The 20,608-nt window shown below is 36.8% G+C and overlaps 1 protein-coding gene across 25 annotated transcripts in view; it reads left to right on the top strand.

The window, feature by feature from the left end:
- The window catches only part of TENM3 (teneurin transmembrane protein 3), a 1,688,047-nt gene that overhangs the window by 1,204,197 nt on the left and 463,242 nt on the right, over positions 1-20,608 (top strand). The window contains exon 10 of one of the 25 annotated variants that reach the window (XM_077302334.1): positions 19,015-19,082. The exons of 23 other annotated variants lie outside the window; for them this stretch is intronic. The gene's annotated coding sequence lies outside the window, so the exon portion shown is untranslated. Of the gene's footprint in view, positions 1-4,848; positions 4,865-19,014; positions 19,083-20,608 lie in introns of those variants that run through there. One more of the 25 variants, XM_077302338.1, reaches the window with a different exon arrangement.

Raw genomic sequence — 20,608 nt, 5'->3', positions numbered from 1 at the left:
TTTTATTAGCTTGAAAGTGGAAAGTGGCATACTTACCATGAAATAATTTTATCTTTATATTGCATTTTGATCTTAGAAATATTCTTTTTATGTTTTTCTCAGGGCACCCTGTTCGTATGAAGTTGATATTGCCAGTTGCCAGTTGAAGATATAGGTTATGAGAGCACCGTGTTTGTTTGTTTTAAATAATCAGAAAATAACAGAAGCCTGAAACTGTTTTTCTTTCTTTTCTTGCTTTTTGTTACTTGATTATGCCTTATAAAATTTGATTTATTTCATACTTTCTTCATATCAGGCATTACGACTATGAAGCTTTTCTGATAATTGAGATTAATGTTTCTGAGCAAAGTAGTGGTTTGGAGGTCTGCATTCATTTTGAGTGCTGTTCTAATCAATTTTAGATATAGCATTTCACAATGTATCAGTCTGCATCTAAACCTGCCTTATTATGTAGAATTAACTTGTTGATGATTGATAGCAGCAGTGCTGCTTCTTGAGAAGTCATTTGTTTCAAAACAAGTGTTAGGGGCTCTAAGTTTTTTTGGAGAGCTGGGTCATACAACTCTGACCTCACTGTGGCCTGAATGAAGCCTGCTGGAAGAGCTGGAGAGGAAACAAGACTCTCTTTGAAAAAGTTAACGCGTGTACATGTTTAACATTTGTATTTAAGCTACAGAATAAGGGAGAGGTGTGTCTTGATTTGAGCTTCCATTGAGAATGATAGACTTAAAAGCAATTTCTGAATGTATTGCTTTGATTTTATTTATAATAGTATTTCTAAGAATTATTTTCTTGTTTAACAATAAACTTAAGAAAAGTTGAATTTCCATGTGTAAGTTGATAATTGCTGTCGCATTCTTAATTGCTTGGTACTACTAATTACTCTGAAAATGGAAGGTTAACGCAATTGCAAGGTTTTTTTAAAAAAAAAATTCCTAAACACAGACCTGATAGTGGATGTGCTAAATTCCTGCTGTGAAATTTGCATGCTGTCTTCTGTCTATTCCTAGCTCAGATCTGTCAGTATTTCCCCCCTAGATGTTCATAAATGCTTGTATTGTACCATGGGTATGATGCATAAACACATTTAATTAAAAGTGCATTTTCAGGTGGACTGAAACTCATGTTGTTTAAAAAGTAGACTATTCCACTTCCAAAGAAAACAAAAAGTTTAATTTAGTAATGCCAACTATGTACAAATAGTTCCGTTAGAATCAATTGTAAAAAAAAATTTAGTTGCACAATTCTGGCTGAATCCCACTTTAGAAGAGTGCATTCTACTATCTGGGCATCACTTTGCTTTCATACTGTCTTTGTTACAGGAGTAGATGCACTTGAATCCCTTATGGTTCTTTTTTTTTAATGTACACGGAAATATTTAACCTCTCTGTAATCAAAACTCAGTATGAGAAAGGTTTTCTTTACACAAAACATTAATATTAGAAGAAAACCTTTATCTTTTAATCTCTCCCTTGTAAGTCTAAATTGCTTCAGAACAGAATTCTCAGACTGAAGAGAAAAAAATTGCTTAGTTGCTGAGTGAGTTCATGCTAAGGTAAAGAGTGAGGAATATTCCTGTTCTGGATATTTGTTATCAACTCTGCAGACGAGGCAGGTTGATGTGTGGGTTTCATTCACGTAATACAGTGTGGGTTTCATTCACCTAATACTTTTCATCATTGCTAAAACTTAATTTGTCTTGATCTTGAATAATAATTAAAAAGAAACTGCACAACTACAAAGAGCTTGGATGAAGTACTCTGAACTCCCTATCTAGGCTGACTGATTACAGAAGGACTCAGTCATAAGAAACTTCTGAGTTTAGTGTGTATCTTAAAATATTATTGCATTCTGTTGTGTATTTCTTTGGTCTAATGTGGTAGCCTAAATCTGCTTCCATTGATGAGACTGTATAGAAAGTTCATATTCCAAATGAAAACCTATCCCTTATACCAGTGGTAGTCAAACTGCGGCCCTCCAGATGTCCATGGAATACAATTCCTATGAGCCCCTTCCAGCGTTCACTTGCAGGGGCTCATGGGAATTGTAGTCCATGTACATCTGGAGGGCCGCAGTTTGACTACCCCTGCCTTATACAATACTCTCAGGGGAAATAGCTATTTTGTAGAGCGGCAAAGTACAGTTTCGTAGCTGTGGCAAACTTAGGGTTTCATAACTTGCAGTCTGTACAATAAATACCTAGGGATTATTTTTTCTCACTTCCATCCTTCTGTGCTTGAATCAGAAGAGACTATTTTAACTCCTGGAAGCAGACATGAATTATTCTGATGATTTGTGGGGGAAAAAATAAAACTCTTCTTCTGTTGGCACAAATTGAGGAAAGTGTTGCATTGGCATAGTTCCCATTGGAAGATATAGGAGTAGGCTAATGGCATAACAGTGGTTGATTGTACTGCAATGCTTCTGAGTATTTTAAGTTTACCAAAAAAAAAAAAAGAATGGGGTACCACATAGTACTCGGTATTCATTTTCCATGTTAATTCACCAGGGAAAAGCTGTGTGTATGTAAACTAGTACAATTTTTCTGTTTTACTGCAGATCAACAAATAGTCATAGTGAAATATTAATATACTCATATATTTTTTCAAAAAATATTGGAGGTCAGATAACCATTATTGCCTTAAGGCCAATATCTTAAGCAGATTTTATAGACAGTAAGTCCCACTGAATTTAATGAGTGTTGTTGTTTGGAATTTTTCAAGTAAGATCAGTCACAATTAATGGGCTTCCCAGATAGTGGATGCAATAAAGTGTTTAAATTCCCATTGATTTTTAACATAGTGGTTCAGTTAACAGTGGGCTAGCAAGATCCTGGTTCAATTCTTACCTTAACTTGATACTATAATATAGGAATGGACCTCTGACATTGTAAAATCAGTACATTCTGTCCAAACAGACTACTATTATTGTCAGGGTGTCCCCCACAGACTTGGGTCCCTTTCATATGAATGTGTTTAACCTGCTTTGGCTTCTGAAGGCAACCAGAATTTTTTGAGGTTTTGCGGACTCTAATGGTGAAAAAGTACGTTGACTTTTGGAAGTTGACTCCTTGAAGTTTCATACACTTTAAGGATAAAATATTGACCTCCATAGTTAAAGGAAGCTTTTAATCAAGGCTTTCCAAGTCCTGTTTTGATCTAATTTTTTATTGTTGTACTTCATTTTTGAAAAACTCCATTTGCCTTAGGTCGTTTAAGTAGTTTAAAAATCCCATATGGAAGGGGCATTGGAATAAATCCAAAAAGATAGCAAGTTGGTGGTGGGAAGGGCTATCAGCTTGCAGTCAGGTTATAGCGACCCCATCAGGTTTTTTAGGGAAAGAAGCATTCCAAACTAGCGTGCCACTTTTGCCTTTGTGTAGGGATCGTGGACATCCTTGTTGGTCTTCTATCCGAACACTATCTGGGGGTTGACTCTGTTTAGTTTCCAGCATCTGATGAGATTGGGCTATCCTGGACCATTCAGATCAAGGTGATAGCACATTAGCTGTGTTTTATTGGAGAGGATATTTGGGTTTTGGTCTCTCTGGAACTTTGCACAGGTTCTGTACAGATAGTGTCTGGAGAACTTAAAATAGGCTAATATAAATATTAAGAATGCTCTGAATTTCAGTATCACTTCACCATAGGAAACAGTAGCCTTGCATGCACATCGTTGAACAACATATGTTTTTTGTTTAGGTGTGGTAGTTCTACAATTAATAAAGTCTTTGTGTTAAGCTTTGTGGAAAGCTGTGTTTTGCAGATGTTAGTACATTTCGATCAATCTGAAGTTACTGGCAAAACTAATTTGAGTTCATCAGTGATAGTTTTTCCTTGCATGTTTTAACGAATAAGAGTAGGTTTAAATATTGAAAAACAGAAGAACGTGTCATTAATTCTCCAAAGAAATGCATTGCCTTTAATTGCTTATGGATTGATATACAGTGATTTTTTTCATATTTTAATTCTTCAACTGTTTCGAGGCTTAACATTTATTACATGTGTTTGGAAATTTTGACAAAGTGCATTTTTGAATCTGAAGCTTACTGCTACAGTGTTTTCTTGGGGTATTATTATTTCTTGGTATAAATTCAGTTTGCAGGTCCAACAAAATACCTGTGATTTTTGTTGAGCAGTATTTCAGGAATTACTGGGGCCAAGGAATGACATTTAGCTCCGAGTAATTCAGCAGAGTAGTAGAAACAGCTTTTTAAATATATACTTGGACATCATGTGCCATCCAAAATTAATATATACCTAGAATTCATGTAAATTTCTTGCTTTTAATGACACATTACCTCTTTTCCATGTTAAATGGCCAATGTAATATTGCTTGAATGCTTTTCTTCAATTGATAAAAAGATTGCTTACATTTTGTTTTATATGGAAGTGCATTTGCAAAGTTTATATAGCTCTTGAAGCGATATTTGACAAATTCAATCTTTATATCTGTCTATAATAATATATATAATGTAATAAAATATATAATGTAACATCACACCACTTAATGCTATTAATGTACTGCTTTTCAGTCTTGGTAGTATCACTTGAAGTTTAAATGACAAAGAATTGTCAGTATTTGTTATCTAGTCTAGCTTTGTAGTAGATCTGGTGCAACAACTGAACAAGGAATAATACTCTTAACGGGAGGGGTGTGGAGGAGGAGAAAACTGTATTGAAGCTCCATTGTTCAGTGACCAGCCAACCACACTGCAAGCATCCTGCTGTTTTTTTCTTGATTCATAAGGCGAATAAGTAACCCCACTAGTTTAGAAAAGCGGGGACATTGTAAAAGGCTGCATCCACTGTTAGATCACTTTTTATTGAGGAATGCTGGAGAGTAAAGCTATTTAACATTTCAGGTGAGGTTTCAATTTTAATTTTATTTCATTGGCTGAAAAATGGAGCAATGGGAACATTATAACAGTACAGTCTACTAAACCCTAACCCTGCAGTTTATTTTGACCTTGATTTAGCACGTACTAATCAGGTAATGGGATAAAAGGTCACAGGGACCAGTATCAGAATATATTGTAAATTTGAATTCTACTAAAGCAACTATGTAGTTAATTAATTTGCAAAAAATACGTAATTAGATTTAGTGAGACATGGTTAGTAGGAAAGTACAATAGAACTGTAATTTCAGTAATAATATGAGGGCTCAGTTTTTGAAAAGTTACATATTCTAGAAAGTGTTAAGATCATGATGATACTGGTGATACTAATGATAGCCAAGGACATTGAGTGTTCACCTGGGGCAACATTTATTCTGTTGCTTGATTGGACCTGATTAAAAACATAAAGTTAGTAAGATTAATTATACCCTTTTAAACAGAACTGCCTATTTGAGCTTGTCAGTGATAATGAATTTGAGGTACTTCTTATCAGTTAAATTGCTTTTTTGAATATCTAGCTTCCAAAGAAAGATTTGTAGAAAAAAATCAGAAGTGGTTATATCTGATCAAAATATATTCAAACAAAAGAAATAATAGAAAATGTTTAGGAAATAAGCACTTGAATACAACTTTGAGTTAAAAAGAGTTTAGGAATGTTATCGCTCTGTCCAAAACAATTCAAATAGGTTCGGCATAGTTGTCTTGACAACTGTTTTTTCTGACACATTCAAGTAATAGAGGTAAAGCAGTTTAAAAAAATACATAGCCTTCTGAAATTATTATGACTCTCCCTTCAAAGGCTACTGGAATACAGTGTGGAAATGACACAGATAAATACTGTACTTGGGCTGCACTTCATCTGCTAGAATAAGTCCCACTGTGTTGTGAGACTTATTTCTGAAGAAATATGCATAGGGTTGGTCTATAGATCAAGGGAGTTCTAGTGTAGCTGCATATGCTATGGATCTCTGTTATTCTAAAACTTAATTTTTATTACATACCAAAGATCAATACACATTTGCCTCAGATATTTGCAGAAGGTATCTTCATGGTGTTTATTTAAAACAACCTTTAGTTCTTATTATCACATAGACTCTCAGTGATGTTAGAAATTACTTGCAAGGATAATATCTCATCAGTTCAGTAAACATTAGATGTCGCTAATACCTTTTTCTATTTGTAGCATTTCTCAAACTGAGAAAGTCCTAAAAAGTGTATTCTTTATACATATTCTGTTTGACAACTTAAAAGTCTTGTTATAATATTGAATTTTGATTTGAAATTGTAAATAATATTAGGCTAAGTCTCCATTCATTTTTAAGGGATCACCTGTACAGTCAAAACTGCACTGTTTTAATTGACCTCAATGGAATCAGAACATTGTATTTATTTAGGATTGCACTGAGCATTCTAAATTGTACATTATATTATTCCTTATTATACAGATCATGTCTACAAAAATAAACTTGGAAGTTCAAAACTGAGCATCCTCATTCTAATATTATATGCACCTGCTCTTAAAATGTTTGTAGGAAGACAGATGCTCCTGAGTTAGGATGGTGGCTTTTTGGGAAGCACATTGTGTGTGCTTGTGTGACTTATTCAAATTTAAATTGAAAGAAGTATGAGCCACTGACATAGTTATGTTAGGGCTTCTTCAGTGTATTACTTCTGCATATTTACATTTGAGCGTATCCTGGATTTCTGAGTGTATGTCTGATATAGATAAAAAGGTAAACATGGTCTTGGTCCTATACCAGAGGTTTTCCAAATTGGTGGGCATTAATTAATTTGTATATATGTTTTAAGTTAAATGCATTAAACAAATGCATTAAACATTTAACCATATATGGTCTTATCAATCTGCCCCACCCCCTCTGATATAGCCAATGATGGACCTGGAGGGGGTGGGAAGGGTATGGGCCCCAGGTGGGTGTGTACATGCTTCTCAAACATATTCTGCACAGTCACACCACTTCTGGGATTTCTTGAAACCTGAAGAATGTTTCAGGGATTTCTCAACAGTAAAAAAAAGGTTGAGAAAGCTGTTACAGACTATTGTGGTTAGGCAACAATGACTGCCATGGCAGTGTTAATGTTCTGCATTTTTATGATTGGCTGTTTCATGGGTAGGGGGGAAGACTTCATTGTCTACAAAGCTGAGTGAGATTTTTCTTGTGCTTAGTGATTATTCATGAAAACAAGGTATAGGTTTGTGATTTCATGTGCACTAGGTTTGTGATCCTAATTGGGTACAGTATGTGCAGGAATTTGGGAGACCCTGCTGACTTTGACAGTTACAGAGGACCCAAGGTGGGGATCCTGGACCTAAGCCACATTGTCTGTAATGTGTGAATTGGACCAATTATGACAGCTCATTTGTAGCCACAGTAAAATCACACTGAAACTCTGTTTCTTAAGTAGTAATTTATTATTTATTTATTATTATTATATTATATTACTACTTAAGTAGTAATTTATTATTATAGAAAGTGGGAAAAATACAGGCAGAGCAGCTTCTTGAGGGCCTACATATTGTTTTCTAGAATTGTGTCTTGAAATCCCAGTCTTATTTGGTGGTAAAAACTTAAACAATATAAAAAATAGTCCTTCTCCTTCTTGCCATAACCTGGTTTCATAGCAAATGGAACTGAATGATACTGAATGTATATCCTTAGACATAAAAGCTATGCATTTTTGTACTCAATGATTTTGCTAAGATCAAAGTTCTAAAAGCTGGCAACACATTGTCAGAGTTCTTTAGCTAGAAATCAGAGAGCTGTTTAGGTGTGCCTTAAAAATTTGGGATTGTCCAAGGGATTCCCTCCCCTCTTGCAGTAGTGTGTCATAATTACAATTCCTAAATTTTAAAATTGATTTGTTATGTAGCATGGTGCATCTGTTTGAGAAAAATATAGGATGATTTGATATAGAAACATGATTTGGAAGCCAGTCTGTGCTGTTCAAAGCATAGAATTTTATCAGACTTAGGGACTGAATGTAAAGCCCTCAGTTGGTGTGTACAGCTTGTAAAACTGTAGTCAGTTCATGTCACAAGACTTTAAGACAGTGGTTCTCAACCTGGGAGTTGGGACACCTTTGGTGGTCAAATGACCCTTTCACAGGGGTCGCAGCAGGGCAAGCAGCTTGGCCGGGCGGCGGGGGCGCCATCCACAAAACAGCCTTGTGGGGTAGATCAAGATAGAGCGTTCAACTGTGTTGAGCAGTGGAAAAGAGGGAGAATGGCATGGTGGGACAAGAGGCAGAACTGAACTGAGAAACCCTGGGAAAAAACCAATTTATATACAATCATCATGAACAATGGATCTTTACAACATTGGTCAATTTCCGTTTAATTTATGTGAAAGAACACTTGCATAATTTTATGGTTGGGGGTCACCAAAATATAAGGAACTGTATTAAAGGGTTGCGGCATTAGGAACATTGAGAACCACTGCTTTAAGACTTGCAAAGTGTGCACACAGGTTTGTCCATTTTTTCCGATAGACATGAAGCTGTCTTATACTGAGTCAGAGCATTGGTCTGCCAAGATAAGTACCATCCAATCTGACTGGTGGTGCCTCTTTGGGTTCTGAGGCAGAACTTTTACCCATCACTTCCTAAATGTCTGTTTTTGCTTGAGATGCAAGAGATTTAATTTAGGATCTTCAGTATGCACAGTAGATGCTCTGTTCCTGAGCCATGGTTCCTCCCCGTCTCTTGAAAAAATCCATGGCTATAGTTGGGTCCAGTATGTAATGATAAACTTGGAACTCTCGTGGAACAACAGACCTGTGAATGGGGCCGGGTTCCAAAAAAAGGGCTCTTTTTTTAGATCTAGGGTATGGGGAAATGTGAAAACTCCCCCAAAAGGAAACAAGGGGTTTCAGATACCCTCCAAGAGAAAAATGAATTCTGTCTTATGCAGACAATGTTCAGGAGACTCCTGAGGACTAGAAGTGGGTAGAAGAGCAGGTGGGAGTCTCCAGCTAGACAAACAATCAGAAGGAAAAGCTGGGACTGCTACCACAAGAATTAGGCAGGTGGACAGACAGAGCAGGAGCTGCTGTCATGCTAGCTGGGTGGGCAGCTAAGCAGGGGAAGTAGAAAACCAACACTGCTGCTCTACTGTCAATGCTGGAGTCATTTGAGGAATAGCATGAGGTAACACCATCTCATGCCTGCACATGAGCCTGGTGGATTGTGGTATCATTGCCAGTGGGTAGGAGAGAAGAGGATAAATGCAAGCAGAATGAAAGCAGGCAGAAATGTCTGGCCAGTGAGTGGCTAGGCAACCAAACCAGGGGAAGAATAAGATTCTCCTCCATGAGGATCCCACTTGTAAATTTCTGTAGGTGACCTCAAGCATCCTCATCATTTGGGTGGGTGCTGATTCAACATACTGCACGTTACCATGTTCCATATGCATTTCTACTGAATGTTGGAGCATTTTATTAATTTTTTGTGAGGGAATTGAAAAGAGAGCCACTTTGGCTCTCTTTAGGAGTTAGGAGTGCGGACTTCTAATCTGGCGAGCTGGGTTCGATTCTGCAGTCCCCCATATGCGGCCAGCTGGGTGACCTTGGGTTTGCCACAGCGCTGCTAAAGCTGTTCTGACTGAGCAGTAATATTAGGGCTCCCTCAGCCTCACCTACCTCACAGGGTTATGGGGAGAGGAAAGGAAAGGCGACTTTGAACCGCTTTGAGACTCCATTGGGTAGAGAAAAGCAGCATATAAGAACCAGCTCTGCTTCTTCTAAATACCAATGCAAAATGGTTGTAGATTCTAGGGATGAATTTCCACAGGGGGTTCTTTTTAGGATTGATTCTTGAATATTGTATGAAGATTTTCTTTTTCTTGATCAAATCAAATTTTTGGATGATAGATAAGATTCATTCAGTAAGGGCAAAGGACAACTGTAGAATTTAGGTTGATCCCATGTAGTTACTGAAAAGTATCTTCAAGCCAGGAAACTTATTGAGGGATCACAGGAGCTCTGAAAGGTGCACTGTATGTATCATATGCTGAAAAGTACTGCTAAGGTTATCCATTTTGGGGGATGTCAGTCTGGAACATAATATACTGTGCCCTTGAGTATAATCCTTTAGTATACTGTGGTAAGGGTGTCAAGTAAAAAGGTTTTATAAGGTAGATAGACACATGTCTGCAAGGTTCATGACAGGCAAACAAGCATGTATTAAGTAAGAGAACATCACAAATGACCCAGGTCAAGCAGGAATGTCACAGGGCTGTAGAGCTGTCCTCCCTCTAGTACAGAGGTCATCTTGTTTGCTGTTTCTTTATAAAAAAGTGACTACAATGTTCCCATTTTCAGTATTATGGCTTCAGCATCTTGTTGGAAGTGGGACGTTTATTTTAGAAAATTTATGGTTTTAAAATCAGAATCTAAAAAGTGTCATTTTAGAACATATTATCATTATGATAAACTGCTCCTATTGCAGGCTAAGTAATGAGCATTGATAAAATTAAGCAATGATTTATAGCAAAATGTTTTATACATTAGCAAGTATATTGAAGTGTATGCATTTTAAAGTTTCCAGAGATATCTACATCTTGAAAAATACTTAGTACTGCTTCTGTATTCATGTTACTGCATTGCATCACTGTATGCATAGAATGGTGTTCAGTGTTGTTAAGCTTGCTTTAAATTTTTTTGCTAATATTAAAAGCGAACTCTGGTGAATCTATAAAAGAACAGAAATGTGAAATAAGTTCAGCAAGGTTCACACTTTGTCATAGCAGTAAAGCTCTAAAGAGTATTTTGCCATAGGGCAGCCTAGTTTCAAGAGCTATATGGTAGGTAGCTTAGCTGTGTTGGAAAAGTGGGTGAGAAAACTGACTGTTTATGCTGATGTGCCTTTGGATGAGGTTCAATAGCCACTTTCATTGGTTTAGTGAGAGTGAAAATATACTAAAATTAAGTATTTCCATCTTTATTCTTAATTTAGTCAGTAATTTAGCACTAAGCCTTTATAGTATGCAAGTGTTTAATGGAGTACTGAAACAAAAGGTCAAAATCTTTAAACTATTCTAAGTTTTAACAATTTGTAGAATACATTGTTGATATTTTCCAGAATTAATTTCATTAGGCATGACTAAAATTGGGGAAAATGGAGTCACCTGATGCAAAATAGGATTGAGCTGGTGTCTCTAGAACTGATATTTTATTCTCTCTTGGTTCTTTTTTGTCTCCTCACTGCTGTGCAGGAAGGAAAAAAGCTTAACAACTGATAAAAATATAGGAGCCCTGTCCTCCTTCTCTTTGCCCACATGATATAAAAAGTGGCTTATACATAATATGTTGCCCCACTGTTCCTCCAAAATACTGTGTCTCTTTGTAAATACATTTATTTTGTGTTTGTGTAGTGTAGAATTTAAGCAACATGTATCTTACTAATCCATTAAAATAACTAGTCAACTTTAACTGTGCGGAAATTTAAGATTCCAGTGAAATAGAGAACATCCCTAGTATGGGTGTAATTCAGATATGATCAACTGACTGATAGCATTTTGAGACATAGATACTGTGTACTATAATCTAGTTTTTTTTATTCCACATCCTTAATATTTCTAAGCAAATTGCAATGCTATATTAATTACTAGTAACTCAGTTGCCAACCCCTCCCCTGAATGGGATAGAAAAGGCTTTGTAACCTACTGATGAGATTATATATTACAACTTTCTGATGAATATAGTATATAGAGGGGAATGTAACAAAGGATTTTGTGGGGCATTTAGTGTCACCTTGGCTTCCTTCTGAGATGGGCGTTAAATTTTGGAGCGGAGGTCTGTATATCTTCTTTTGAGATAAAGAATATAAGTAACCTAAATTCTTGTCTTTGACCTTTCTGTTTAACAGCAATCTAATGAGACATATCTGCTGTAATAACAATTTCTAACACTTCTTGCGCACTGTTTTTTTTTTTTTTTTTAACAGAACAGGCCCTGTCCATTGGGGGCTAAGAATATTTAATCCTGTAATGCTGACGTATACAACACATAGCCATGTCAGCTACAGCTGTTTCCAAACATCAGTAACAAAATTATAGACAGGTTTTGAAGCTTCTGTGGTGGAAATGAATACATCCGAGGATTCAACTTGCTGACAGTGTTGATGTAATTTAATCTTACCATCTGGAAGAAAGTAAACATTTTTTAGAATATTAAAGTTAAAGAAATAAACCCTTTGCGGTTTTTAAATTTAGCTAAGTTCATTAAAAGGTACAGTTACAAGTTCACTGTAGTTATAGCTGAAGATTATTATTCAAATGCCATTGGGACTTACAAGTTCTTCATTAAAAATGTTTTTTGAGGTCTCAAGCTAAAAAAATGTAAGCTCATATCGGTTAACAGCACTAGCTTTGCTGTCGGTTGTTACCATATTTTAATTATTGTAGAAAATACGCTGGTAGTTGAGCTAAAGTTCTGTCTTATTTTAAGTTGAATAAGATCAATATGATTTAAATGTTTGTAACTATATGCAAGATAAAATAGGTTAATACAGAAATTAAGGGTGTTAATATTGGAATTAATATGCATTAATCATGTTTAATTCTGTGTTGGATTATGGCCCTGCCAGTGCAGACTCAGTTCTGCAGGCCTGCAAGATGGTACACTTCTGCCAGGCATTTAGTTGTGGCCAATGAACTCCAGCAATAATATCTTTCAGCTCCCCCTCTGGAAATCTGAAATCTGAACTTGTACTTCACAAGAGCTACTTAACAACATTACTAATTCTAGCCAGCAAGGTCCAATTGATTTTAATTGGTTTTAATAGCTTTATTATAATGTTTAAAATCAGATGGTTTGTTCTGATTTTAGGAATTATTGTACACATATGATTTTATACTAAAATGTTGGAAACTACCCCAAGCCGACTTTGCTGAGAGGGGCAATAAAAAAAAATCACAAAATAAAAAAAATAAAATACTAATAAAATTGAATGTTATAAATTTGCTTGTATTTTTGGTTCTTCATTAGTTCATTCATTTCTAATTTCTCTCTTTTGAAAGCTCTTTGCATTTATTACATCTGTTCTCCCTATTCCATTGTTAAGATCTGAAACAAAAATAACAATTTTGTGGCAACTTAACATTATCATGATACTGGACATCTGATTGCTAGACAGTCTCTCTTAGATGTCTCGTATTGCTTTTAAAAGCACAAGCTTCTGAACCTTTATAACTTCATACTGAGCTCATCTGATTTAACCTCATAGTCAGCAACACAGATCAGAAAGCGGCACAAATTAGGCCTTGGAAGTTTCTTCAATAGTGGAATCCTGAACAAGGAGTCATGGAGGGGGGAATGGCTATTCAGTTACCGTTTATCCACTCTGTACATTTGAGAGGAGGAGGAACCGAGACAGACAGAGAAGAGCACATTTCAAATCATGGCATCGTTTCCCCCTGTTATGAATACAGCTTCTAGCCAGGTCTAATCACATGTGGCAGAATATGTAGATTTTAAGCTGCAATTTCATGTATTTAAATTTGTAAAGACATCTTTTGTGTTACGTAAAGCTACAGCAAACATCATTTCTAAAGTACACTGATTTCATCCCAACAAAGCAGTCTAATCAGTCCCAGCCACAAGTGGGGGGAAAAATTGTTCACCTCATTAAGAGAAACATTTCTTGTCAGTTCAGAGTGGATAGTGCTGTATCTTGAAATCAATAGACTGACATCATTTATTTACTTCTTTAACTGAGAATATTTAACCAACCTAAAGAATGCTATTTGAACAGTGATAAACTCAAGTAAAGATAATCTTTGTGCCATCCTAAAAAAGATATAGTAGGACAGCAGTGAATTCTTTTACATTTAATTGATTTGAAGCACTATGCATTTAGAATAGAGAAACTGGAATCAGAGCTGGAAACCACATAAAAGGGAAGCTAGATATTAAAAAATCAAACTAGGATTAATGAGCATAAAACAGATTACCAAAACTGAATGTCAGTTTGATATTTATAAAGTGAGGCTATAATTAGATGTGATCCATCTCCCTATGCTAGAAATGAATTCTACAAATGAGTAGTTTTTATTAAAGTACTTATTTGGTGAGTTGATTTGTCCAGGATGAAACGAGCCCATATTCTTTGGTACCATGACTAATAGCAGGGTGAATTTAACTGTCTGGTGTTTGTTTGGTTTGGCAGCACTCTGAATGGTACTATGACCTACTTCTTTGATGGTATTTAGAACATGGAATATCTGATTCCAAAAACTGTAAAAATATTTGAATTTTAACTAAGAGTGTGCATGTGGTCAATTTGAGCCAAATTCCCACCTCAGGATTTTCTGAATATTCTTTTCAGCCAAATACAGTTTGCCACTATTTATTCAGCTATCTGAAAATATTTGGGATTTGTTGGGACCACCAAATAGATGCATTTAAAAGGCTCACAGTCTTCTTCAATATGCATTCAGAGTGAACTCTCAGTTTGGACTATAAGCACTTTAAATACCTTCAGGGTTCACTCACAGGATTGCAGCTTGTAGAAAGTATTTAAAGGAACCGCTATCACTTAAACACCTTCTTAAATGCCTGGGGGCAGGAGAAGCAAGAAGAAGAGGAGTCTTCCTTTCTCTACCTGAAGGAGTCTCAAAGTGGCTTACAATCTCCTTCCTTTTCCTCTCCCCACAACAGACACTCTATGAGGTAAGTGAGGCTGAAAGAGCCCTGATATTATGCTCGGTCAGAACAGCTTTATCAGTGCTGTGGTGACCCAGCTTGGCTGTATGTAGGGGGGGGCACAGACTCAAACCCACCTCACCATATTAGAAGTCCACACTCGTAAACACTACACCAAGCTGGTTGTGCCATGTGGAACAATGTGATCATGGGGTTTGCTTCTTCAGCAGCCTTGTTTAAGCTGGACTGCAGGAAAAGTGAGCCCAGGCAGGATTGGCTTCAGTAGGCTTGCAGGATTGCAGGCGAAGCAAAGTTAACCCCAGGATCACGCTGGCTGTTTTTTATAACCTGTATTATTCTCAGGTCTAATGGACACCCAAATTGCGGATTTCTGAAAAATACTGGATCCAAATATCAGTACTGCAATCCAGGATTTTTCTGAAAGACTGAAAATTTTCGGTTCCGGTAGACCTGCACAGAAAGATACCAGATAAAAAAATTGCACATCACTAATTTTAACAGTGGGCAATATGCCACTGGCTCTTGTATTTTCACTTAAAGAGTTTATAAGCGGTAGTTGAACATCCCTTAGATATTTCAAGGGCGTATCTAATCAGTTTTTAAGTCCTAATTCTAGTGATTTAGAAAAGCAGAAGCTCTGGGAGCTTTGACTCTTGAAAATTTATCTCCTTAAAATCGTGTTGATCTCTACTGGGCCCAAGTCTAGCTTTTCTACTGCAGGCCATCATGACTCCTGAAACTACATCTGTAAGAGATGGTAGCATAATCTCTGGGAGGTTTGTAATGAATAACTATTCTAAACCAGTTAGCAGGTAATTTAATCTGTTAACAAAATTTTGCATTAAAGCAACTGATAACCAGTCAATTTTGGCATCTTGAAATTTATCCCTAGTTTAATGCAGAGGTGTATTTGAGACAATTACAATGATCAAATAGAAAACCTCTCAGAAACAGTTCTTTAATAAATAGCTTTATATTGTCACATTCCAGTTGCTATGTAAAACAAAGTGATCCACAAATTTTGCCAAGTTGTAACTTTATGAATCTGGCCTAGACAGCTTGTTTGAAATAAATACACAGATGAATAGGTTCTTAAACATTTATAGTTGTGCCCTGTGTTAAATGAAAAGAACATGTATAATGTTGATGCAATAAAAATTAATTAGTTGTAAGTTAGGTTTTGCTTCAGTTGTAATTAGTTTAGTGCATAATTATTATGTTTAATAGCAATCTGAGATCTGCAAGCATTCTGACCATATTCCAACTTTTAAAAATAACACCTCTGTGAGATTTATAACATCAATAGCTATAATAAAAACTTATTAGTCAACCATATTATAAAGACTTAATATTGAATGGCTGAAATAACCTCCTCATTGATGTTGGTCACATATCATATTAAATTATTATGAAGGAATATTTTACAGTGGACATGTTTTCCTTAATTAGAAAAGAACTAATCAAACAGTTTGGATTTTCAAGGGAAGAATGGCTTTTAATGTCAGTTTCCTACTGTACACACTCTACTTTAAAAAATCCTTAAGTGTAGTATGATATTAAAGAAATAAACTGTTGGCAAATAGCCTGTGAAGTTTTAACTTTATAGATTGAATCTTAATATGGAAATTCATGAAACAGAAATTACGCATGTGTTCCTACAAAACTGTTGATCAATGAGTAGATATTTACCTATGGCTACTGTTGTGATGGAGCCAATGCTGGAGAAGCATCTTTCATTTCCATTTTTTCTGCTCATAAGCATTATCTTACCAAACCAATCATCACTGATCCTTTTCTCATTTATTAAACAATTATTTCCCCATTCCTAGTTATCTATAGAGCATAGTTTGTTTTCAAATTATGCTGTTATCCTCTTTTAAAGTGTAATTTCAGCTGGTGGGCATGATCCATAACAGATTGGTTTCAGCCATTTAAAGGTTTTTAACATTTCCTGCACAGAATTTTTCAAAGATCCCCCTCCTGCCATACAGTGACTAAGTTCAGTTGAATGCTGCCTTGCACTAAAGAGTACTCTTAAGCATGCTGTTCTAGCTATACAGCTGATAAGTGGTTGGGTCAGGCAAAATCCCTTCTTCAGTAGATGCTTCAAGTTGCTCATGAAATTTCCTCAGTATTCCCCTTCAAAAATTATTTTGTTTCAACCTGTACATCATTATTTTAATGTAATTTAATTAATTAAATGTATAGCCCATCTTCCTCTGAAGACTCAAGGCAGGTTACATAAAAATATAAATTCCATAAAATCCCATGTGTTCCTACATAAAGACCCCTAAAGGTATAAGCCCAACAATAAAAGTGGTTTTGGACACGTGGAGCTGGATAGAGAAAGAAGAGAGGCAAACAAGCTGAGTTTTTATACCCCATTTTTCAGTACCTGTAGGAGTCTCAAAGCGGCTTACAGTCGCCTTTCCTTCCTCTCTGCAAAACAGACAGCTTGTGAGGTAGTAGGTGGCAGAGAAAGCTCGGAGAGACCTGTGATTGGCCATACATCATCCATTCGGCTGTATTTGGAGGAATGGAGAATCAACAGCAGTTCTCCAGATTAGAGGCTACCACTCTAACCACTACACCAAACTGGCTCTACTACACCATGGTTACATTTGCAGTATGAATACAGCCCTCCTATTTGCCTCTGAATACTGGTGTAACTTACATGGATTCTGCCCTCATAGTGGTCCCGTTTCTTCCTGTCAAAGTTGCAATCTGTCATGAATGGCTTATGTCATTGATCCTTCCCATACTGTTCTTGCAATTAAACAGGTATTGCAGTGCTGTGGGATTTCACCGGAGAAGTATATTTCAAGGAAATAATGTTATATGTGGATAGGTCTTCGGATCACTCTGTTTTGGGGTGCAAATTTCTCTGCAAACTGAGATATGCACTTGAAGCTTGTCAGTGTGACACGCTCAACAGTAATGCTATAGTATATATATTTTAAAATAATCTGTCTTCAGATTGTATTCGCATTGTCTACACCAGTGGTCCCCAACCTGCGGGCCATATTTTGAACCATATTTCAAAGTGCTTCATACTCATGTAACTGGCATATATGCGAGCACATGTACATTATGCCAGTGGTTCCCAACCTGCGGGCCGCAGCCCGGTGCCGGGCTGCGAAGGCCATGGCGCCGGGCCGCGGCTCCCTCTCCCCGCCCCCCCGCAGTAAAAAACTTCCCAGGCCGCAAGCTTGCTTACTGCGGGAGGAAGCTTCTTACTGCGGGAGGGAAGCTTCTTACTGCGGGAGGGCGGGGAGAGGGAATCAGGGCCGGGCCACGCGGCCATGGCCCGGGGCGCGGCCCGATGCGTGGGCGTGGCCCGCGGGGGCGCGGCCCGATGCCCTGCCGATCCCCAGCCTCAGAAAGGTTGGGGACCACTGGTCTACACACTACATTTAATTGAACATTAGATGGTCACGTTTCTCTCAATCATTTCACCTGGATACAGCCAGCAAGATATGGATGGGAATTATGATGGGGGAACATTTTAGGATACATTGTGAATGACAATAGGAGGGTACACTTTTAATATGAAAAATTACACTGGGTTCTGGATTCAGTCTATGTGGTAGTTTTAATTTATTTTTTGTTTTTTAATTGTGGTAGTTTTAATTTATTTTTTGTTTTTTATTTGAAAAAGAGTGGCTAGTTAAATAGCTACTTTAGTGGTGTGTGTGTGTGACAGCATACTCAAAGACTGATGAGCAATCCACTGAAATCATAGGCAGATGCCTGGCTTTGGTCCGCAATAGCTACCAAATAGCTTTCATTGTAGAGAATGAAAGTGAAAAATCAGTATTCAGATAATCCTGTGTATATATTTGATAAAAGACCATAAAGGGGGACAAATGGCTCCAATGTAGTGTGAGCAGCTTGGATTTTTAAAAGCAACTACAAAATAAATTCATTACAATTTAGGAAGAAGAAGAGTTGTTTTTTATAAGCCACTTAGCTCCACCAGGAGTTTCAAAGTGGCTTACCAGTCCCCTTCCATTTCCTTTCCCCACAACAGACACCCTGTGAGGTAGGTAAGGCTGAGAGAACCTTGATATTACTGCTCAGTCACACCAGCTCTATCAGGATTGTGATTAGCCCAATGTCATCCTGCTGGCTGCATGTGGGGAAGCGGGGACTGAAACCAGGCTCTCCAGATTAAGAGTCACTGCTCCTAATGACTACACCATGCTGGCTTAGAAATTAATATAACATCAGTCTGTTTTGCAGTTGTGATTCACAATGTAGTATTTTCAAACTGGTTTCAAGTGAGAATGCTGTTGGAAAAATACAGAATACCATATAATGCAATAGAAATGTGTTGTATTCTTCATATCCCATATGGTTGAGATAATGATGATTGGCTTGTAGTAGGATAATTAATAAAAGTTACAGGGTATTCTCCGCTTCTGTTTTCCCGTAAAGTTTCAGAAGATGCTGTCCCTGGAACTGTAGATCGTAGCAATGGCCAGATGCCAAATCTACCAGGACAGGTACAGTGCTGCTTATATTTATTCATACACAGCAGGCAGATCTAGTGAATGTCATTTCTCCAACATGGTATAATAAAACAATGATGTAAGCTATGTTGATTAGTTTTTATATGTTTCAAATACCGTGGCATGTACTGTTGGATTTTGAAGAATATAATTGAAGAATATATATTCTGTTGTTTACAATCAATGTGCTTTCTTGAGAAATTCAAAATGATGACCCATAAAGATAAGAATTACTTGAGATCTACATTACTTGGAGGTTTCCCTTCCTTTGTGAGTTAACCTAGTTGGAAGCAATTACTCTCTTAACTGTACCATCTATTGATGCATGACATCTGAGCAACACAAACCAAAGCAAATGGCTGCCCCAAGTGTATTACTCGTTTCCATAAAAGTATCAAAGTACAATTTATTTTATGGAAGCTGCATAGTTATTTGGCTCAGACTGGCTTTAGCAGCTATGGCTTAGCAGAAATTTTATCTTATTTTCTATATACTTGCTAGTTGGGTAGCTTCCTTTTATAAGCTATGTGTCATATTTGTAGATTTTGGTAGTCTAGATACTTAGGCTAAAAGTTCAAGAGAATTTTAAAGAAATACATATGACTCCTTTTTTAGAGTTGTATTCAACAGTCTGAGTAGAAATTCTTGGAAACAGGAGATAATTAAAAAATAGAAACATTTAAACAAGCTGGAAGCTTCATAGTTGAGAACAAGCACACTGTTTAAAAGTTTATTAATTTTTGGTGTTTTGTCAGTAGGAAGCACATTTTACCCTAGGTAGTTTGACAGATTTGGCAGCCAGATGATGGATCCTCTAATCAGGATATTACCATAGGACAACAGATCTGTGAGGATTAGGCAGTCAAGTGCTTTGAAGATGTAACATCCAGTATGAGCGCTCTGCCTAATAAATGTGTAATGGGAGAAATGCTTACTGTGAAGAATCTCTTGGGATAATGCACTTCTGCAGTCTTCAAATACAGTCAGAGACTGAGAGGAGCTTATACCCAGGAAGATGAATTGCTATTTTATACAAAGGATCCTTGAACAGCCTCTTATTCATGGGCCATGTCAAGGTATTTTGTGGCCCTATGCAGACTCACCCATATCATCATCACCATTGGTTCCTAGGCTGCACAACAAATAATGTTGTGTTGCTGAAATATAACTGGTATCTTTTAAAAAATCTGTAACATTGAATATTCAATACTTGCTAGTTCAATGCAAAGCTTTGTACCCCATGGAAGAATACATTAATGGAAATTTACAAATACTTCTTTGTGAGTAAGGAGGAGTTTTGTGGCTTATTTTACCAGGGGTTATTGCTGGAATATACAAATGCCAAATAAATAATTGCCAAATTATCACTTGCCATTAAACCTGTGTAACAACAGCAGTGCCATCCTAAGTAGACTTGCTCCCTTCTGTGCCCACTGACTTCAGTAGCCTTAGAAGGGTATAACTCTCCTTAGGATTCCACTGTATATCTGTCAGCTTTTAAGATGAATCTTCTAAAATCA

Source organism: Paroedura picta, chromosome 10 (assembly GCF_049243985.1).
Source record: "Paroedura picta isolate Pp20150507F chromosome 10, Ppicta_v3.0, whole genome shotgun sequence".
Classification (NCBI taxonomy): domain Eukaryota; kingdom Metazoa; phylum Chordata; class Lepidosauria; order Squamata; family Gekkonidae; genus Paroedura; species Paroedura picta.
Note: the sequence above shows the minus strand (reverse complement) of the source record. Positions and strands in the feature narration are given on the sequence as shown.